Source organism: Lynx canadensis, chromosome E1, assembly GCF_007474595.2.
Source record: "Lynx canadensis isolate LIC74 chromosome E1, mLynCan4.pri.v2, whole genome shotgun sequence".
Taxonomy (NCBI): domain Eukaryota; kingdom Metazoa; phylum Chordata; class Mammalia; order Carnivora; family Felidae; genus Lynx; species Lynx canadensis.
Window position 1 is genome coordinate 16,977,167 of NC_044316.2, and position 21,988 is coordinate 16,999,154.

General features: G+C 38.4%; 1 protein-coding gene across 1 annotated transcript in view; it reads right to left on the reverse strand.

Annotated features, from left to right (window-relative positions):
* The window catches only part of TAOK1 (TAO kinase 1), a 145,990-nt gene extending 124,718 nt beyond the window's left edge, over positions 1 to 21,272 (reverse strand). Inside the window, 1 exon segment of the mRNA XM_030295661.1 lies at positions 20,610 to 21,272. The gene's annotated coding sequence lies outside the window, so the exon portion shown is untranslated.
* Positions 21,273 to 21,988: the final 716 nt, after the last annotated feature.

Consider the following 21,988-nt stretch of genomic DNA (forward strand, 5'->3'; position numbering starts at 1 on the left):
CTTAGGAATAAATCTAACAAATATGTGCAAAATTTGTATGCTGATAACTACAAAGCACTGATGACAGAAATCATAGATAACCTAAATAAACAGAGAGATACACTCTACTGGTAGACCGGAAGACTCAATATTGTTAAGGTGTTCATGCTCTCCAAAACGCTTTCCATGATGCCATACAATCTCAAAGACTAATGGTCTTTTTTTTTTTTTTTTAAGAAACTGACAAACGTATTCTAAAACTTACAATTAAAAAGAAAAGCACCTAGGGGCACGTGGGTGCTCACTCAGCTAAGAGTCCGACGTCGCCTCTGTCATGATCTCGTGGTTCCGTGGGTTCAAGCCCAACGTCAGGCTCTGTGCTAATTATGCTCTCTGGAGTCTCCCTCTCTCTCTGCCCCTCCCCCACTCACACTCTGTTTCTGTCTCTCAAAAATAAACAAACATTTAAAAAAAAAAAGAAAGAAAGAAAGAAATCAAGGGGCACCTGGGCGGCTCAGTTGGTTAAGCATCTGACTTTGATTTCAGCTCAGGTCACGAGCAGTTCATGGGTTCCAGCCCCGCACTGGGCTCCACGCTGACAGTTCAGAGCCTCCTTGGCATTCTTTCTCTCTCCCTCTCTCTCTCTCTGCCCCTCCCCTGCTCGTGCTCTCTCTCTCTCTCTCTCAAAATAAATAAATAAACTTAAAAAAAAAGTTTTTTATTAATTTTTTATGTTTATTCAGTTTTGAAAGACAGAGACAGAGCACAAGCAGGGGTCGGGCAGAGAGAGAGGGGGACACAGAATCCGAAGCAGGCTCTGGGATCTGATCTGTTAGCACAGAGCCCGACACAGGGCTCGACCTCACGAATTGCGAGATCATGACCTGAGCTGAAGCTGGATGCTCAACCAACTGAGCCACCCAGGCGCCCCTCAAAAAAAGTTTTTAATAAAAAAAAAAAAAAGGAACTGATAACTACACTTCATCAAAATTGAAAACTTCTGTTCTCTGAAAGGTAATATTAATAAAAAACAAGCCTGAGAGAAAAGATTTGCAAAACACATACCTAACATGTTAATTAACTTGGATTTAAATGAAATTTAAAGAGGCGGCTGGATGGCTCAATCAGTTAAAAACGTCCAACTTCAGCTCAGGTCATGATCTAGCAGTTCATGGTTCGAGCCCCTCATTGGGCTCTGTGCTGACAGCTCAGAACCTGGAGCCTGCTTCGGATTTGTGTCTCCCTCTCTCTCTGCTCCTCCCCTGTTCATGTTCTGTCTCTCTCTCTCAAAAATAAATAAAACATTTTAAAAAATTTAATTTCTAATTATAATACTCAGAAAACTATAGACTCCCCCCCCTTTTTTTTTAAGTTTATTTTTTGAGAGAGCAAGCGAGCACAGGGAAGGGACAGAGAGAGGGAGAAAGAATCCCAAGCCGGCTCTTGCACTGACAGTAGGGAGCCTCACGCGGGGCTTGAACCCATGAACTGTGATATTATGACCCGAGCTGAAATCTAGAGTTAAACGCTTAACCTACTGAGCCACCCAGATGTCCCTAGAACACTTATGATAGAAAGTGAAAAAGACACAAAGAAATGGAAAAACATTCCATGCTCATGGACTAGAAGAATAAACATAGTTAAAATGTCTATATTACCCAAAGCAATCTACACATTTAATGCAATCCCTATCAAAATACCACCAGCATTTTTTCAGAGCTAGAACAAAGAATCCTGAGATAGCGTGGAACCACAAAAGACTTCGAATAGCCAAGTAATCCTGAAAAAGACATCACAATTCCAGATTTCAAGCTATATCACGAACCTGTAGTCATCAAGACAGTATGGTACTGGCACAAAAACAGACACACAGATCAATGGAACAGAACAGAAAACCCAGAAATGGACCCACAACTATATGGTAACTAATCTTCAAACAAAGCAGGAAAGAATATCCAATGGAAAAAAGACAGTCCCTTCAACAAATGGTGTTGGGAAAACTGGACAGCAACATGTAGAAGAATGACACTGGACCACTTTCTTACACCATACACAAAAATAATTCAAAATGGATGTAAGACCTAAATGTGAGACAGGAAACTATGAAAATCCTACAGGAGAACACAGGCAGCAACCTCTTTGACCTCAGCCACAGCAACTTCTTACTAGACACGTTGCCAAAGGCAAAGGAAACAAAAGCAAACATGAACTACTGGGACTTCATCAAGATAAAAAGCTTCTGCACAGCAAAGGAAACAATCAGCAAAACTAAAAGGCAGCTTGCGGAATGGGAGAAAGATATTTACTAATGACATATCTGATAAAGGGTTAGTATTCAAAATCTATAAAGAACTTATCAAATTCAACACCCAAAAAACAAATAACCCAGTCAAGAAATGGGCAAAAGACATGAATAGACACTCTTCCAAAGAAGGCATCCAGATGTCTAACAGATACATGAAAAGATGCTCAACATTACTTATCATCAGGGAAATATAAATCAAAACCACAATGAGATACCACCCCACACCTGTCGGAATGGCTGAAGTTAACAACACAAGAAACAACAGGTGTTGGTAAGGATATGGTGAAAGGTGAACCCTCTTGCACTGTTGGTGGGAATGCAAACTGGTGCAGCCCCTCTAGAGAACAGTATGGAGGTTCTCAAGAAACTAAAAATAGAAATACCCTAGGACCCAGCAATTAGACTATTAGGTATTTACCCAAAGGATACAAAAATACAGATTTAAAGGGGTACATGCACACCAATGTTTATAGCAGCATTAGCAACTATAGTCAAACTATGGAGAGAGCCCAAATATCCATCAACTGATGAATGATAAAGAAGATGTGGTATATACACAATGGAATATTACTCAGCCATCAAAAAGAATGAAATCTTGTCATTGCAATGACGTGCTCAGAGCTAGAATGTATTATGCTAAGTGAAATAAGTCAGAGGAAAGACAAATACCATATAATTTCACTCATATGTAGGATTTAAGAAACAAAACAGATGAATACATGGGAAGGGGAGGAAAATAAAAAGAGGGGGAAACAAACCACAAAAGACTCTTAATGATAGAGAACTAACTATGGGCTGACAGAGGGAGGTGGGTGGGTGGGAGATGGGCTAGACGGGTGATGGGTACTAAGGAGGGCATTTGTTGTGATGAGCACTGGGTATTGCATGTAAGTGATGAATCACTGAATTCTACTCCTGAAACCAATATTGCACTGTACGTTACCTAAATTTAAATTAAAAATAAAATATGATAACATTTCTAATTATATATAATGTTGGAAGGAGTCATACTCTTAAGAAAATTTAAACTAGTGTCACCATATCCCTTCTTTTTTGTTTTACTATCTCTTCTTTTTAACTACCCATAGTACTTTGTATTTGTACCAAACAGTTTGGCACTTAATTACATAGTAACACCAAATATTTTGTATCTTCCCAGACTTTTTTTTTTTTTTTTTTTTTGGTAACTTAAGCATACCTCTTTGAGAATCAAAAGTTTTATATTTTTCCATAGAAGATATACAAACGGCCAATAAGCAAATGAAAAGATGGTTAATGTCCTTAGTAGGAAAATGCAAATCAAAACCACAAAGAGGTAGCACTCACACACAGTAGGATGGCTTATAATTTTTTTTTAATTTTTAACGGAAAATAACTGTTGGAATGCATGTGGACAAACCAAAATCCCTGTGCATTGCTAGTGGAAACATAAAGTAGTTTAGTCTCTGTGAAAAACACCTGGCAGTTCCTCAAAGTTAAAACACAGAATTACCATATGACCTAGCAATTTCACGCCTAGGTATATACCCACAAGAACTGAAAACAGGTACTCAAAGAAGTACATGTGCACACACACATGTTCATTGTAGCACTATTCACAACAACCAAAGGTAAAAATCGCCCAAACGTCCAACAAATGAATGAATAAACAAACTGTAGTATGTACATACAATCGAGTAGAATTAAGCCATAAAAAGGAATAAAGTACTAATACAAACTACAGTGTGGATGAACCTCTAAAACATTAAGTGAAAGAGGAACCTGGGTGGCCCATTTGGTTAAGTGTCCAACTTCAGCTCAGGTCATGATTTCACGATTTATGAGTTCAAACCCTGCATCAGGCTCTCTGCTGTCAGTGCAGAGCCCACTTAGGATACCCTGTCCCCTTCTCTCTCTGCCCCTCCCCTGATTGTGCTCTCTTTTTCTCTCAAAAATAAACACTTAAGGGGCGCCTGGGTGGCGCAGTCGGTTAAGCGTCCGACTTCAGCCAGGTCACGATCTCGCGGTCCGTGAGTTCGAACCCCGCGTCAGGCTCTGGGCTGATGGCTCGGAGCCTGGAGCCTGTTTCTGATTCTGTGTCTCCCTCTCTCTCTGCCCCTCCCCCGTTCATGCTCTGTCTCTCTCTGTCCCAAAAATAAAAAATAAAAAAAAAAAAGAAAATTAAAAAAATAAATAAATAAACACTTAAAAAATTTTAAATAAATAATATTAAATGAAAAAGGCCAGATACAAAGGTTTTATATGATTCCATTTATATGAAATATCCAGAACAGATAAATCTACAGAGACAGAGCACAGATTGGTGGTTATCAAGGCAGCATACTATAGTTAATAATATTGTATTGCATATCTAAAAGTTGCTAAGACACCAGACCTTAAAAATTCTCATCACAACAAAAAAGTATTTGTAACTTTGTATGGTGACAGATGTTAACCAGACTTATTGTGGTGATCATTTTGCTATATAAATATTAAGTCATTATGTTGTATAACTGAAATTAGTATAATGTTATATGTCAATTATACTTCAATTTTTAAAAAAAGATATATTTGCAAAAGTAATTTATGATAATCTGGAATGTTAGAAACTTTTTCTAGCTTAATCTGAGTGATAGGTACATCTGTAAAACTTCATTTGTATAACTAACCATTTGTATATTCTACCACAATTGAAAGAAAGACCCACAAATAGTTGCCACATAATACAGTGCCTTTGTAGGTTTGAACAGTTAACAGAAGAGTGGTCTGTCAGGAGATAAATCACACTAATATGTAAGAGGAACTGAAATGGGAAAGGAAAAAATAGCCCTTAAAGTAATTTAGAATTGGAGCACCTGGGTGGCTCAGTCAGTTAAGCATCCAACTCTTGATTTCGGCTTAGGTCTTGATCCCAAAGGGATGGGATCAAGCCCCACGTCAGGCTCTACGCTGAGCATGGGGCCTAAGATTCTCTCTCTCTCTGTCTCTCTCTCTCTCTCCCCCCTCTGCCCCACTCCCCTGCTCGTGCGCTCTCTAAAATAAAATAATAAAGTAACTTGGACTCAAGGTAATAATACTAACACTTTATACCAAGTACTGTTCTAAGAACTAACTATACATATAATAATGCATCTAATCCTTCTCATAACTCTACATGACAGGTATTATTATTATCCTCATTTTACAGATGATGAAACTTAAGCCCAAAAAGGTTAAGTAATTTGCTCAAGGTCACACAGCAATGAGAACTTTCCCCATGATAATAAACTTATTTTTTTTTACCATAACATACATACCTATGAATATACAACAAAACAAAAACGAAGACAAACTAAAACTTGCATTCTCACAACTGGCATTCTCACTAAAACTGGCATTCTCACAACTGGCATTCTCTTTGGTTTCTACAAAACCAGAGACCAACAGTAACATTTCTTTGCCCCATCATGAAACTTCAAAGTCAGCATCATCCTCTCACCAATTTCAGTCTGCAATCTTACCTAACTATAAACCTCACCCAGAAAGGCACCATCTATATCACCCTTGATCTTCTACTCTGAAATAAGGCTTCACAAAATAAAAAGTACTTACTTTCTCACAAGAATGTTAAAGATACTTGGAAAAGAGAACGAAGAATAAAACATATTCCAAAGGAAAAAAATCCATAACTTCATAATCTACTGGATGAATACAGGTGAGAATAGAGGTTAAAAGAATCAAAAACAATCCCAAAGTTTCTAGCTTGCAAGGTTTTAGAAAGGTTAACAGAAATAAAAATAAATGGCCATAAAAGTCTTGCACACAAATGTTCATAACAGCTTTACTTGTAACAGCTAAAATCTGGAAATGATTCAAATACCAATAAGTAAACAGATAAATAAAATTATGGTATAACAAAACAATGGAATAGTACTAAGGAATACAAGAAATGAACCATAATACATGCAACAACATAAATACCACAGACATTATGCCAAAAGAATACAAACAACAACAGCAATACACACTGTATGATTACATTTCTATGAAACTAGAAAAGACAAACCTAATTCATAGTAATAGAAATCACATCAGTGGCTGCCTAGGAATAGAGTGAGTGATTGCAAAGGGTTATAGGGAATTTCCAGGGAACAGAAAAATGCTCTTTGTTGTCACTAGGGTGACGGTTACCTGAACACTAAAAATTTGTGAATTTTACTGCAAGTAAATTATACTTTGGTAACGCTGATTAAAAAACATTATTAACTTTGAAACTGGTAAATAAGGGGAACCTTTTGCAAGGGGAAATGAAAAAGATGAGTTCATTTATATGTGTTGAAACTAGCATATCTATGAATATCGAAGAAATACAAGACATCTCAGGCAGGCATTTGGAGACATTTAGAGTAAGGGGCCAGTAAAATAAAATTTTTAAGAAGGGGACAATAAATAGCACTAAGCATTACAAGGAAGACATTTAGAACCACACATGAATATTTATTCTCCTTGAGACTTCTCAAAAACATTTTTCTAAGTTTATTTATTTATTGGGGGTGGAGGGGCAGAGAGGGGGAAGGGGGGAGAGAGAGGAGGGGAGAGAGAAATACTCCCAAGCAGGCTCCACTCTGTCAGAGCAGAGCTGGACAAGGGGCTCAAACCCATGAACCGTGAAATAATGACCTGAGCCAAAGCCAAGAGTCGGATGCTTAACCGAATGAGCCACCCAGGCACCCCGAGTCTCTCTCTAAACTCAAAGTCCTGCTCCCTGAAAATCGACCTAATAAAAAAATTGATGTTTTTTTGGCACTTAAAATATTAAAAAAGCAAACAAGATCAGGAGGACTAAGATCACCGGTATATTTATGCTCTTAGAAAATTTTTTGCATATTTTTGCACACACTAAATTGCTAAAAAATACCAATAACATTTACATATCCTATATTTCCCATGTGTACCATACAGGTAATTTACTAACTACAAATTTTTTTTTAAGATATTTTACTTTTAAGTAGTCTCCACACCCAACATGGGGCTGGAACTTATAGTCACAAGACCAAGAGTTGCATGTTCTACCGACTGAACCAGCCAGATGCTCCTAAACTCTAAATTTTTCATGTCTCTCACTTGAAGTGCTTGTAAATGTGTACTGCTGTTCTGCAGACATGCATACTAGGAGGTTTTTCTCCTCCTGCTTAATCCACCATTCAAATGTTTAATACCAACCATCTTTGAAAGGATAGATAAGAAATTATGATTGCTTGTACAAAGGGGTACAGTGTGGGAAGGGGATAGACATGGAAGGATAACTTACTTTCCATGGTATATCTTTTTTGTATATTTATTTTTTAATTTTTCAATGTTTATTTTTGAGAGAGACAGAGCGTGAGCAGGGGAGGGGAAGAGAGAGAGATGGAGACACAGAATCTCAAGCAGGCTCCAGGCTCTGAACCGTCAGCACAGAGACCGATGTGGGGCTTGAACTCACGAACTGTGAAATCACGACATGAGCCGAAGTCGGACTCAACCGACTGAGCCACTCAGGCACCCCTGTATATTCTAAATTTTATACCATGAACATTTATAACTTATTCTAAATAACTTAACCTCTTTCCATTATTTAAGGCCTTTTCCAACTTTAAGGCAAAAGCTGATGATTTCCCAAAGACAACCGTGGTGCCAAGATGCAAGTATGATGGAAATACTTTGACTAATTTACTTCTCACAGGCCTTTGCCATTATAGAGAGCCTTAGCTCTTAGCTCTGTCCATTAACTTCATGTAAAAGTACTATTAGCCTCTAAAAGATAAGCTCTTTCTTTGCCTCATTAGAAGCTGGAAGACAGTTTTACAAATCAGATTTATTTCCTTTAATCTTTACTAAAGTTTTTTTTATAAAATCCTGACTCAGCCTTCTCCTTGACTTTTCTATTCCCAACAGCCACATTCCCTCTAATTCTAATTATCAGGACCCCAAGACTAGTAATTCCCATACCTGAAAGGAAATTCTCACTAAGGAAGAGAAATAGAGAAATAAACTGCATACACTAGTATTTCACGTACAAGAAGTGATGAAAAATTTTCATATTCAAACATTAATAACTGTTATGATATAGGCAGATATCAGAAGGTGGTAAAAAGAGAGAATTAATGAATACAAAACAGCAGCTTTTAATCTTTGAATCTTTAAAATGTAGTGAAATACTCTAAACTTGTGAAATCTCAGTAACATTCTGGAGAAATGTCATTTACAGGAAGAACACCACTGCTAATTCACTTCAGTCTAATTAACAATATTAAGTCTAGGGGTGCCTGCCTGGCTGGCTCAGCTAGTGGAGCGTGAAACTCTTGATCTCAGGGTTGTGAATTTGAGCCCCACACTGGGTGTAGAGATTACTTAAAAGCAAAATCTTTTCCAAAAATTAAGTCTAATTAGCAATATGTGATTGATTAGTCAAAAAGTTTTTTTCCTCCCTTTACCTTACTGCCATGTAGATTCTACTTAACCTGGTAGAGTACAACTAGCTCAGGTTTTACAGACATACTCCTGGCTCCATTACTTACTGGCTACACAATCGTAAGTTCTTTAACCTCAAGCATCGGTTTCCCCACTATATAATGGGGCTGCCACCTACCTTGCAGAAATGTTGTAAAAGATTAAAACAAAAATATATCTTAAAGTATCACACACACAAATAAATGTTCAGTAACTGGCAGCTCTACTACTACTAAAACTCTTATCATAAATTTCAACATAATTAACTATTTAAAAGACTAAATAAGCTGTAACTCAACATATGGCAAATATTTACTATGGCTGAAATATTTCAGTTCTCTTCTTCAGAATGCACAGTATGACTGCACTTCCTTACCTCTTCTGTGTAATCTGTTAAGACCATAGGATTTGTTTTGGCCAATGAATAAGCCAAAATGACATGACCCTCTTCTAGACACTTTAAGAGCCAGTGAGTTATTAGCAAGTTTCCTTTCTATTGCCATGGAGATCGTGAACAATGTGTTAAAATGGAGCCTCTATCAGTCTGAGACCCTGCATAGCAAGAACAAGCAGAAGCCCCCACCAACCCACACTATACATACAGCATGTCAAGCAAAAAAATGTCCTGTTAAAAGCCACTAAAAGTTCTGAACTGTTTGTTACCACAACATAACCTAGTCTCTCCTAATACACAACCAAAGCCAAAATCACTCTTTCTTGTTTGCTTACAAAACAAAGTCTTCCTCAACACATCCTTTCCCTTACCTCTAGTAAACCCCTATCCTATCAATTTTTCTGCCTTAATGTCTCTCAAATCCATCATGTCAGCTCTCCTTATTTAGACTTCTGTAATAACCTTCTAACCAATCTTCCTACATATAATTTCTGCCCATTTATTCTCCATAATACCTTCAGAGTAATCTTTTCAAAACACAAATCTGATTAATACACTCCTGCTTTTATATGATTCTCACATCAGCAAAAATGGTCCTTCAAAAAATAACTATAAGAACTGCTAGAAATGTTTCATATTCTGCATGGTGATTACATGACTGTATACATTTGCAAAAATTCAACAATGTTACACTTCATATTTATGCAGTCTGGTGCATTAATTATGCCTCAATTAAACAGTTAAAAGAACTAAGATGGCCCCAAAGTAATTTTTTACCAAATATCCATCCCTAACCCTATAAATAACCTATAGCCACAAACTATGAATCCCTTTCTTAGATATTGATCTTTCATACTCTCAGGTATTCGATATCCTTTCCAGTCCTACTTTTCTTTAAGACCTAGATAAAATCACACTCCCTCAGGGCTCATTCCAGCTTTCTGAACATCATTAAACTCTACCTTTACTTTTGCTATAACAGCTCTTTGTACATTCCACTTCCCATAACCTTAGCATTGACTAAACCAGTGCATCTCAATCAGAAGTGATTTTGTTCCCCAGGGGACATCTAGCAATGTCTAGACATTTTTGATTGTCACATGTGGCAGGGAGTGCTACTGGCATCTAATGGGTAAAGGCCAGAAATGCTGCAAAATATCATAATACACAGCACAGATCCCCCCCCATAACAATTAATTATCCTCCCTAACATGTCAATACTGCCATGGTTGAGAAATCTTGCACTGAATTATTGTATATACCTATTTGCAAGTCTATATCCCTAACTAAACTGAACTACAGGAGGAATCCAGTCTTAACTCATTTTTTGTATCCTGGCACAGCACCTAGCAAATAGCACTTGAATGTATAATAAATAGATGTCATTATGATAAACACAGTGCCTAGAATATAGGACTCAAAATATATAATAAATACATGTGTTATTAATGAATCTCATTTTAATTAAAATAAACCTAAAGCTAAACTGGTAGTCTTTATTTATTTTTTTCTTTTAAAGATATTTTTTCATTTATTTAAAGTGGGCTCCACACCCAGCACAGGCTCAAACTCACAACCCTGAGATCAAGAGTTGCATGCTCTACCAACTGAGTCAGCCAGGTGCCCTAAGCTGGTAGTCTTTAAATTCAAATTTCATCAATTACTATTTTGATTTGGTGTTTTCGTAGTATATATCAACAAATCAAAAGTTATAACCTGAGTATCTCAAAAGTGTTAAGTGAAAATTGATTTCCATACTAAGATAAGCATGAGTATACCAAATAGCTTAATCACTATGCATCAAAAGGAATAAAAAAAAACACTGTTTCAAAAAAATGTTTTCATCTTATCACACAGTACCACCTAAGACAAAGTAAAATAATGGATACTAAAATTTAGAATACCAGAGCAACTGGCTGGCTCAGTTGGTGGAGCATGCAACTCTTGATCTCGGGGTTGGGAGTTCAAGCCTGAATGCTGGTTGTAGAGATTACTTAAAAATAAAAATAAAAGCGGCGCCTGAGTGGCACAGTCGGTTAAGCATCTTGACTTCAGCTTAGGTCATGATCTCAGAGTCTGTGAGTTTGAGCCCCACATCAGTCTCTATGCTGACAGCTCAGAGCCTGAGCCTGCTTCAGATTCTCGGTCTCCCTCTCTCTCTGTCCCTCCCCCGCCTCGCTCTCTCTTAAAAATAAACATAAAACATTTTAAAAATATAAATAAAAAATTTAATACTAAAATTTAAGGATACCATTCCAGAATCCTAACTTTAATCCAATATAATTTATATTAACAGAGTAACAGTGCACCTTAAATTAATGTCAAAAATAGACATTTTTATTATTTAATAAACATTTCATATCTCAAAAACAGAATTTTATTGTTAATGACTGGATGTACCACCTCAAAGAGTCATAAGACATATTTTAGGTGTTTGCTTACTGTACCTGTTTTACCATTCCTACCCTAATATATTCCACACCATCACGTAGAAGGTTGAATGAAGATCTGCACTTTCAAGACTTTTAAATGAATCAGATGACCTGTTAAATTTAGTTGTTTAGAGTAAAATATCAGGAGGCTAATTATCCTACTGAAGGTAAATTTTTGAAAGAATGATACATTATTGAAGTATCTACATTCCAAATATGGTAAATAAAAGTTCTTTGATTCCTACTCAAAGTTCTCAAAACATACAACTTTCAAAGTAGGTCCATTCTTGTGGATTAAAAACATGTTTTTTTCAAATGTCATTTTGGCCCTCCTTACAGGCACAAAATCTAATTCAATTCCAATACTAAAACTACCAAATGCAAAAACAAAGTAAAATACAAACCAAAATACTCCCATCCCCCTTATCATTTATTTTTTATTAAATAATAAATAGCACTTACTTCCTATATATTCAACCAGTGACAGAAAAAATTTCATTTGGTAACAATCCTTTATTTAGGATTTTGGGATAACAACTTTTACTATAGTTATAAGCCTCTCTTGCAAAACTTATTCTTCTAATTTACTGTATTATCTAATACATATTACAAAAACAAAATTCACATATCAATATTTTTATTTTCTTCTAAAACCATGCTATTCTTGAATATAGTGGTTCTCTTCGACCAATTCACTATATATTTGTATGTAGATGTGTAATTAGTTCAACCAAAATGTCACATAAACGAAGAGATACCCAAATTCTATACTTTCCATCGCTAGCAACCAAGTCTATTATAGGACATTCCTTTTCTAAATAGAAAACTTTCACATCTTTTCCTTCTTGAAGTCCTTTTACTCTAAAGTTTCACAGCATTATTTTACAGAACTTGAATATTCACACATAATACACAAAAACATTTTGTCAGTACCTAAAATGAAGATAAAAGGAAGGATCTTTTCATTACTCTATTTTCTCAATAATGGAAAAATCAGCACTAACAACTATATATGTCAAAGTAAAGAATTTGAAAACAAGCACATTATATTGTTCCTCTGGGACTCAGAACCCTTAAATTCTAAGGAACAAAACCAACAAACACCATATTCCTATAATGTGATGATCCATTATTATAAAACATCACAGTCATCATCTATCATTTACATAGCATGAGATTACTGAAACACTACATGTTAAATACTATCACACATACCATACAGAGTTTCTATGCAACAATAAAGTTTCCTTATCAAGTATAATCACAGGTAAATAAGTAACTTTAGTCTTTCCAATCAACAATATAGATGCTTTTAGCAAAGAGAGAAAGCTTTCCCAAAGGAAAAGCCTTCCCCTTGTTTAGCAATGCTGTTCATCAAGTTTTTCTGAAATTTCTTTCTCAGTCTCAGTGGAAATAAATTTGAAGAAATCAGTAAAAAATACAGCCTAGAGACTCATAACTGCTACCACAAGTGGACTAAAAACATCAACCAAAACATAAGGATATGGTAAAATGTCATGCACTGAAGCACACTGAAATTTTAAAAATATACTTGATATACTTATCTAATATATTTAAATAGTCACCTTACAAATCCTGTTAAAATATATGCTGCAATATTTTTAAAATCCACATATACCCCAAATAAAAATAAAAGACATTTTCTCAATATGCTCCAAATAAAAAGTTTTCCTTCCTTAAAAAATAAATTTTGCAATTCCTAAGAAACTGCACTCATACACACAGGCTATGACTCTAGATATGTAATAACATAGGTTCCCCAATATAAACACCTCAAAAGTTACCATCACACCCAAAATGGCTGGTACCCTTACCAGGATCTTTTAGACAGAGTCCTTAGTACCCTAACAAGATGTGCAGCCTAATAAAGGTAAATATGCATAGAGACTAGAATCAGGAAACACTGGAAGTAGACTTATTAAAAGAAAAAACAAGTATATTATACTTCAGAGGCATTAAAAGTAAATACATAAAGTAAAGGCATAAAAAGATGATGTAGCGCCTGGCTAGCTCAGTCAGAAGACCATGTGACTCCCGATCTCAGAGTCATGAATTTGAGCCCCACCTTGGCTGTAGAGATTACAGAAAATAAATAAATAAATAAATATACACTTTAAAAAAGGGGGGGAGGGGGTGTGCCTGTATGGCTCAGTTGGTTGAGCATACAACTCTGGCTCAGGTCATGATCTCATGGTTTGTGGGTTCAAACACCACATCACGCTCACTATCAGTGCAGAACCTGCTTCCTATCCTCTGCCCCCCCTTTCTACCTCTCCCCCAAATACGCTCTCTCAAAAAAAGTAAACATTAAAAAAAGGTAGAAAGGATGAGTTGAAAAAGAAATTTTTAAAAAATGTAACTGGGTAACTAACTTGAATGTACATATTTTAAAAATGTAACTGGTTATCCAGAGCACATAAAGATACAGCCAAAAAAAAAAAAGTTTGTTGGGATGCCCAACTCTGAAGTTTCTTAAGCATCTGACTCTTGATTTTGGCTCAGGTCCTGATCTCATGGTTGGTAAGCTTGAGCCCTGCAGAGCCTGCTTGAAATTTTCTTCCTCTCTCTCTGCCCCCCTTGCCCCGTGTGAGTACACTTTCTCTCTCTCTCTCTCTAAAAATAAATCAATAAACACTAAAAAAAAGTTTCTCATTAGAATGCTTACCCTTACATACCACATTCTGATTATTTCCTATTATTTTTCATTTAAAAAAACTGTTATTGTAACTTACTAAATTGAATTCACTAGCCATTATTAAGTCACAACCTAAAGTTTGAAAAACACTAGCTTAGAGGAACTGACAATCCCAAGGAACTGACAATTCCTTGCTTTCATGAGTATCTAGTTTAAGAAAATATTCAGGAGGTGGAAAAAAATGAAAGACAGAATTCCTCCAGGGCAGGTATCATGTCTTACTGGCATATGATCATCATTTAATGTCTGTTAATTAATATATTGTGGAATACAAACCACTTTCAAGGTAAGGATGTACAAAGGGAACATATAAAGATAAGCTTAGGAGAGCAGGAGTACTTTGGATGCCTTCAAAGCTAGGAAGGTGAAAAGAGCTCCAGGATGTGGAAGAGTGACATGAAATGACTCTTAAATAAACAAATGAAGTAGAAAAGGGAAAAAAAATTTCATTATTTAGGAAAGGTTTATCCACAAAGGAAAAAGAATATCTCTTGTAGAACTAGCTAGTAGTCCACTATAGGTATAAAAAGTTTGTAAGCTACTCTTAGAATTAGAAATTCTAATAATTTAGGGGCGCCTGGGTTGGCTCAGTCAGTTAGGCATCCGACTCTGAAGCTCAGGCTTGAGTTCAAGTCCTGAGTTGGGCTCGAGGCTCAGTGTGGAGCTGACTTAAAAGAAAAATTCTAATCATTTCTTTCAAAAAGGTATGTCCAGCTCCAAATGTATTAATCCAAATCAAAATTATGGAATGCACTTCAGTGTTAAATATTAGACTCCCTGTATTCATTTGCAAACATTTATTAAACAGCTAGTGTGTGATAGCCAACAACTTACTGGGCACTTACTATGTATCAGGCAATATGCTAAGTACTTAACAAGTTATCCCATTTAAACCTAACAACCTTGTAAAGCAGGTTCTATATTCATTTTATAGATGAAGAAAGTAAGGCTTAAAAAGTCACATAAAGGTGGGGGGGGGGACCTGGGTAGCTTAGTTGGAAGTGACCAACTCTTGATTTTGGCTCAGGTCACAATCTCCCGGTTTGAGCCCCGCATCAGGTGCTACACTGACAGTGTAGAGCCTGTTGGGATTCTCTCTCTGCCCCTCCTCCCCTTTCTCTCTCAAAATAAATAAACTTTTTTTAAGTTACATAAAGTAATTACACAGCTAATATTATTAAGTGAAATTAAGATATATTACGTGCCAGTTTTATCATTATCAGTGGTTGCAAATCAGAATATTTTGTTCCATTCCATTATTTGTCACTGCTTTTCTCAGAAACTAAATTTTGCATATCTTTCTAAGAGTTCTTTTTTATTTTAAAGTTTATTTATTTTGAGAGAGAGAGACAGCATGAGGAGCACGAGCAGGGTGGTGGGCAGAGAGAGAGAATCCCAAGCAGGCTCAACCCATCAGTGCAGAGTCCAAGGCAGGGCTCAAGCCCACAAACCACAGGATCATGACCTGAGCCAAAATCAAGAATCCTACACTTAACCGAATGAGCCACCCAGACCCCCCGCGCATGTCTTTCTAAATAGAATAATTCACCTTCTTCTAACTCTGCATTTTGTCAAAAGGAAAAATCAGCTCCTTTTCAACTTTAAAGATGTTAGAGGCCACTTAAAAGTAGTTATGTTTAGGGGCGCCTGGGTAGCTCAGTTGGTTAAGCAGCCAACTGCGACTCAGGTCATCATCTCCCAGTTTGTGAGTTCAAGCCCTGCATCAGGCTCTGTGCTGACAGCTCAGAGCCTGGAGCCTGCTACAGATTCTGTGTCTCCATCTCTCTCTGACTCTTCCCTGTTCTCTCTCTCTCAAAAATAAACGTTGGGACTCCTAAGTGGTTCAGTCAGTTAAGTATCCAACTTCAGCTCAGGTCATGATCTAAGGGTTCATGAGTTCAAGTCCCATGTCAGGCTCTGTGCTGACAGTGCAGAGCCTGGAGCCTGCTTCAAATTCTGTGTCTCCCTCTCTCTCTGCCCCTCCCCTACTTGTGCTGTGTGTGTGTCTCTCTCTCTCAAAAATAAATATTTAAAAGAAGTAAAAAATAAACATTGGAAAAAATTTTAAATATACAACTCTAAAAAGAATGAGTTGTTTACACTGACATTGGCATTTTTAATAGGCTATATATCTATACTTTTATTTACATGCCAGGTATTTATGTGAGTTCAAGCCCACATTGGGCTCTACACTACAGTGTGGAGACAGCTTAGGATTCTCTCTCCCTCTCTCTGCCCCTCCCCCACTGGTGTGCATGTGCACACAAGTGTGCTCTCTCTCTAAATAAATAAACTTAAAAAAAAAATAAGGTGCCTAGGTCGCTCAGTAGGTTAAACGTCAAACTTCGGCTCAGGTCATGATCTTGTGCTCATAGGTTCGAGCCCCGCATGGGGCTCTATGCTGACCGCTCAAAGCCCACAGCCTGCTTTGGATTCTCCCCCTCTCTCCCTGCCTCTTCCCTACTCAGCAATCTGTCTCTCAAAACAATAAAATACAATGTCAAAAAATTTTTTTCTTCTTAAGAACTGTTTCTAGTCCCTCCATACAACTTTTTAATTCATGTGGACTTTTTAGAAGGTCTGAGACATCTTTAATGAAATTAAACATCAATTTTTACCACTAAAAATTAAAATATTTCAACCCAACAATGGAATGGAATGGAATAATACAGGTTTGTATCTTTCTCACATCTTAGAATTTCAAATCTTGAAGAATATTTTTTTTTAATTAATGTTTATTTATTCTTGAGAGTAAGAGAGACAGAGCGTGAGCAGGAGAGGGCAGAGAGAATAGGAGACACAGAACCCGAAACAGGCTCCAGGCTCCGAGCGGTCAACACAGAGCCCGATGTGGGGCTCAAACTCACGAACCGTGAGATCACGACCTGAGCCAAAATCAGATGCTTAACCAACTGAGCCACCCAGGCGCCCCAGAAATCTTGAAGAATATTTTTTAAAATCCAGCCATAACAAGTATAAAAACCTAAAAGCAGATAAATGTAACGTTGGCACTCTGTTTAACAGATCAATCTCAATTTTTCGCAAGAAGTTGACTACAGAAATAACACTTTTAAGAAAAGACTCATTCATACATGATTCTGAACATCAGTTAATACATACCAAAAAACCCTCCTAATTTCTTTTTTTTTTTAAGTTTATTTAGTTTGGGGGGGGGGGGGCAGGCAGAGAGAAGGGGAGTGAGAATTATGACCTGAGCCGAAATCAGGAGTTAAGAGTTAAGCCTCTAGGCTTAACCTACTGAGCCACCCAGGCGCCCCAAAACCTCCTAATTTCTAAAAGGTTAAACTAGTATGAATGCAATTATTATAATAGAGACTACTGATAACCAAAAGTGATACAAAGAAAAAATTAACTGATTTTAATACACAAATCAGTCAGATGAAAAACCCAGAATTTATTTCCTGGTAATGTGAATAACAGATTAATCTCAAATCTAATTTCAATGCCAACTGTTGGCCCCTAGAAAATTTCTGAAGTTACTAAGTATTTATATCCACTAAGTATGAGCAAATTACTAAAATAAATTATTCTCTTTATGGTTAATAACAGCATTTAGTCTTCCTGCTGTTCTATAACTAATCAGCTTCTTTCTTATTAATGGACTGACATAACATGGGACCAAATATGTATGTGCCTCGATATACAGAAAGGTTGTTTAATATTAACACACATTCAAGTAACTGCCATATCCATAGTTCTCCTCAAATCTATACTATAGAAAATACAGTAATAATTTTCTATTCAGTTCACTCATACTTTTGTTCTGTACATTGTTCTATTTCTCTAAAACCTCTCAGAGTTTAAATATGTTTGAGAAACTATCTTTTAGTTTGGAAGGTAGGTTACTGTCAAGATAATATTAGACTATTAAACCCAGTTGATTCTTAGAAATTCTTCCATCTATAAAACATGAGAATTATAACGAAATTAACAAATCAGATATCAGAATGCCAAAAGTTAAGTCATTAAAAGGGAATCCAGAGAAAGAGTCAGTTGTGAAAGAACAGGAAGTGATGTACACTGCCATTTTGTAGATGAACTATTTAGAAACCTAAGTACCATACTAAACTGGAATCAACCAAACCCAGCTCTCAGTATTCTCTGACAGTGGCATCAGAGGTCAGCCGAAATAACCCTCAGGCAGTTTTTCCTTAATAATGAACTTATCTAATTGGTAAAGAAGATACTTTTACCACTTTTAGAATTCCTACCAGCTATGGAAAACGGGGTTTCTTTTTACTTGTTCTTAAGAGTCTCTCTTAGTTCTAGCATGCTGAAGTATAGCAAGAAGTTTACGTTCATTCTGTGTATATTCTCTAAGTTTTGTAGCCTTCACTGACAAATCTTCTCTGCCTGCATCTTTCCAAGACGAAAACATAATCATTCTCTGCTGAGCATTATGCTTGGGTTTATACGTGACAATATATATGAATTATCAACAACATACAGAATTAAACTTTACGGCATAATTTCCCATATAGGGAGAAACTCTATACACCAAAACTCTACACACATGGCAGCTTTGTGCCATGAAATAAAAATTCAAATGAGAAGTGCTGTTTAAGTCAAAATAAATTTAGATAAAAATCAGAACGAAATAAAGAAAGCAAGGAGAATGCCATTTTCCGAAGAAAAATAATAAAACTGATTTAACATATCATTAATGTGCCTCATATCAAAATCATGAAATGACAGAAACTAAATTGTTGCCTAAAACTACTACTACTAACATCTTTAAATCCCTGTCTTAAAACAGGTTTCAAAATGCAACAAACACACCAAAAAAGTCTGATGGGTAACATTAAATGTAGATGACATCCAGAGGTATTTTAAAATAAGTCACCCACTAAGCAAAGCTTAAACACCAAATGCAACTTGTTAGTAAAATATCAAAACAACTCATATCTGTACATATTTTAGTCTTCACTGCTTTGGGAAAAAAAAGTAATTCTACGAACTTTTATATATGAGACATTTTTAAATCATTTCATCAGTAAATCTAAACACTTAAAGAAAAAAAGTTCAAGACTATTCTTTGATCACAAAAAGCACTTTGCAACACACTTCCAGGATGTTAAAATTTTTATTTTTATTTATTTCTACTCTAAAAACAAGTACTACTGTAAACCAGATGATTTCTTTTAAATAAATATGACATGAAGCAAAAGAAGTGGAAAATGACTACATAACACAGATCCTCTCACAGAATAATTAGGCAAATTAATGTCTTCTTTTTCATTTCCTTAACAAAGCATCTCCACAGAAAGGTTTGTAACCTAATCATTTTCAGAAAATTCCAATTTCAATGTTATACAAATAGCATTAACCCTAAAAATTCACAGCTCAAAGAGAACGAAGGTCCATTAAACGGCCTGCCTGTATGCATTAATCTTTAATAATTCTTCAAAAACTACAAAAGTCACAAAAGAAAAAAAGAGAGGGACATGAAAGAGTACAAAATTATTTCATCTGAATCCCAGTGAAAACCCAATGTGTTCACACACACACACACACACACACACACACAGAATGTCAATCTAGTGTTTAAAAAGAAAGCGAGAGAGAGACATCAAAACTGTTCAAACATGGCAGGGTCCCTCTCCAGAGACCATATTTCTCAACAATAACAACAGGAACAGATATACTTCCCAGGGACAGATCTCAGGGGAAGAATATTAAACCGGTACTGTTATCGATTTAAAACCAAGGGAAAAGGGTAACCTTTCCAAGGGAAGCGCCATTACTTCCCACTCCTGTTCCCCCTCCCTTCAGTGTATACACGGGCCTGTGTATGAAGAAACTGCCTTGGACTTCTGCAGCATTGCAGTAGACTAAAGGATGGGGAAGGGGGAAGGGTAGGGGGGAGAAACGCTTCCATCACCCCTACAGGAGTATAGATTTCCTGAGCGGGGGTGGAATCCATCCAGCAGGCTACCCTTCCCAAGAATACAGACACTACAAAGGAGGAGAGGGAGGAGCAGAGGGATCAGAAGAGAAGGAAAGGGACCTCGCGCCTTTAAATCGGGGTGCACAGCAACCCAGTCTCCCCATGAGAGCCACACCTTCCTCGAGACATCCCCTTCCACCACCCCTTCCGGTGACCCTCAGGAAAGAGAAATGTAATTGCTCTTGCCCCTCAAAACGGGAGGGCGCCCAGCTCACCAGCTTCTTCACCCCACCCACAGAATCACAGACCCTCCTTGTCTCTCTCCCTACCCCACCCCCACATCCCTTCTACTCGGAGAGGCCCGAGTGGGCCGAATTTCCCCGCCCCCTCCATGTCTCCCTTTCCCAAAGCAGAGGTGCCCTTACCCTTTCGCCGACAGGTCTGGGCGGAGTAGGCAAGCGCAGCCCCCTGCAGCGCTCGGGTAGCCGCTACGCTGGAGGGCGAGGAGTGAGGAGGAGGGGGCCTGGCGACCGACCGCCGCCCCCCCCCCCCGGAGCCCCAGCAAGCCGCCCAGCCCAAGCTCTGCGACAAGGGGCAGGGGGGGAGGGGGCGAGGGGACGACCGGGGTCGAGGAGGCGCCCTCAGCGCTTGGGCTCAGCTAAGATGGCGCGGGGAAGTGCTGGGAGCCGCCGCCGCCGCCGCCTCGGGGGAACCGGCCCGGGCCTCGGCCGCCTTCCGTCCTCACACAGCCGAGGCCCCCTCGTCCCCCGCCGCGGCCCCTCGGCGGGCGGGCCCACGCACAGCCCTCCGCCACCACCACCACCCCTGGGAAGGGGGCGCTCACAAAGGGAAGAGAGGCCGCGGGCCGGCCGGCCGGCGGCGGGGCGGGGTCCCCAGGGGCCGGGAGGCCTCAGAGGTTCGCCGGTGCCTCGCGCTCTCGGCCCGTGAAGGGCGCAGGCAAGCGGGACCCCTCCTCTCTCCTTAGACAGGCGGCGGCACCAACTCACTACCTTTGCCACCCTCCCTCTCTCTCTCTCCAAGCCCTGAAGCCACAGAGCCCGGCCGCTGCCCAGGTTCCCCCCCCTTCCCCGACACCACTCCCCTCCTCCCGACAGTCATCCCAGTCTCCGATCTCGCGAGATTTCCCGCCTGACAGGCCCGACCCTGCGCGAGACACGACTGCGTACGCGTGCGCGCCCTCTCGGGAGCGCGCGAGTGCTTGCACTGGGCGGAGTCTTCCCGGGTGGCCCAGAGTCCCAGCCTTAGTCCAGCCCTGTCTCGCTCAGCTGGCTGAACTCTTCTGCCACGCGGGTGTCAGGTGCATTCATTTCACCCTGAAATCTAAGAAGAGCTTATCTGCTCACCTTCTCCTCTCTTCCAAAAACATCCGCCCCCCCCCGCCATAACCTTACGAATAAGAAGCTTGCCCTGACATGTAGAACATCCCATTCTTACACATCTTAATTCAACCCCTCCGTGGAATGCAGAGGTAAACTGGTCAGCGTCATCAGTATATAGTTTAGTATTTGAGAGTCTAAAAGTTTACAGTAATTTTTGGAACGGTAATAAGAGTTGCGAATACAGATTAAACCACCCTGTATGTTGGTAATGGTAGGAAAGAGACAAATTCTTGAGAAGTTTTTAGTAGGTTGAGTGAAGGTAAGTTGTTGAAACGTGAGCAGTAAACAAAGAGTCCTACGGGTCCTGATGCAAGAAACGAATAGAGCTTTTAATTTTTTGTGTGGTGAAAAAATTTTTTAGAGGAACTCCTTTCAGTGGGCTATAAAGAGAGCAGTTTTATTCA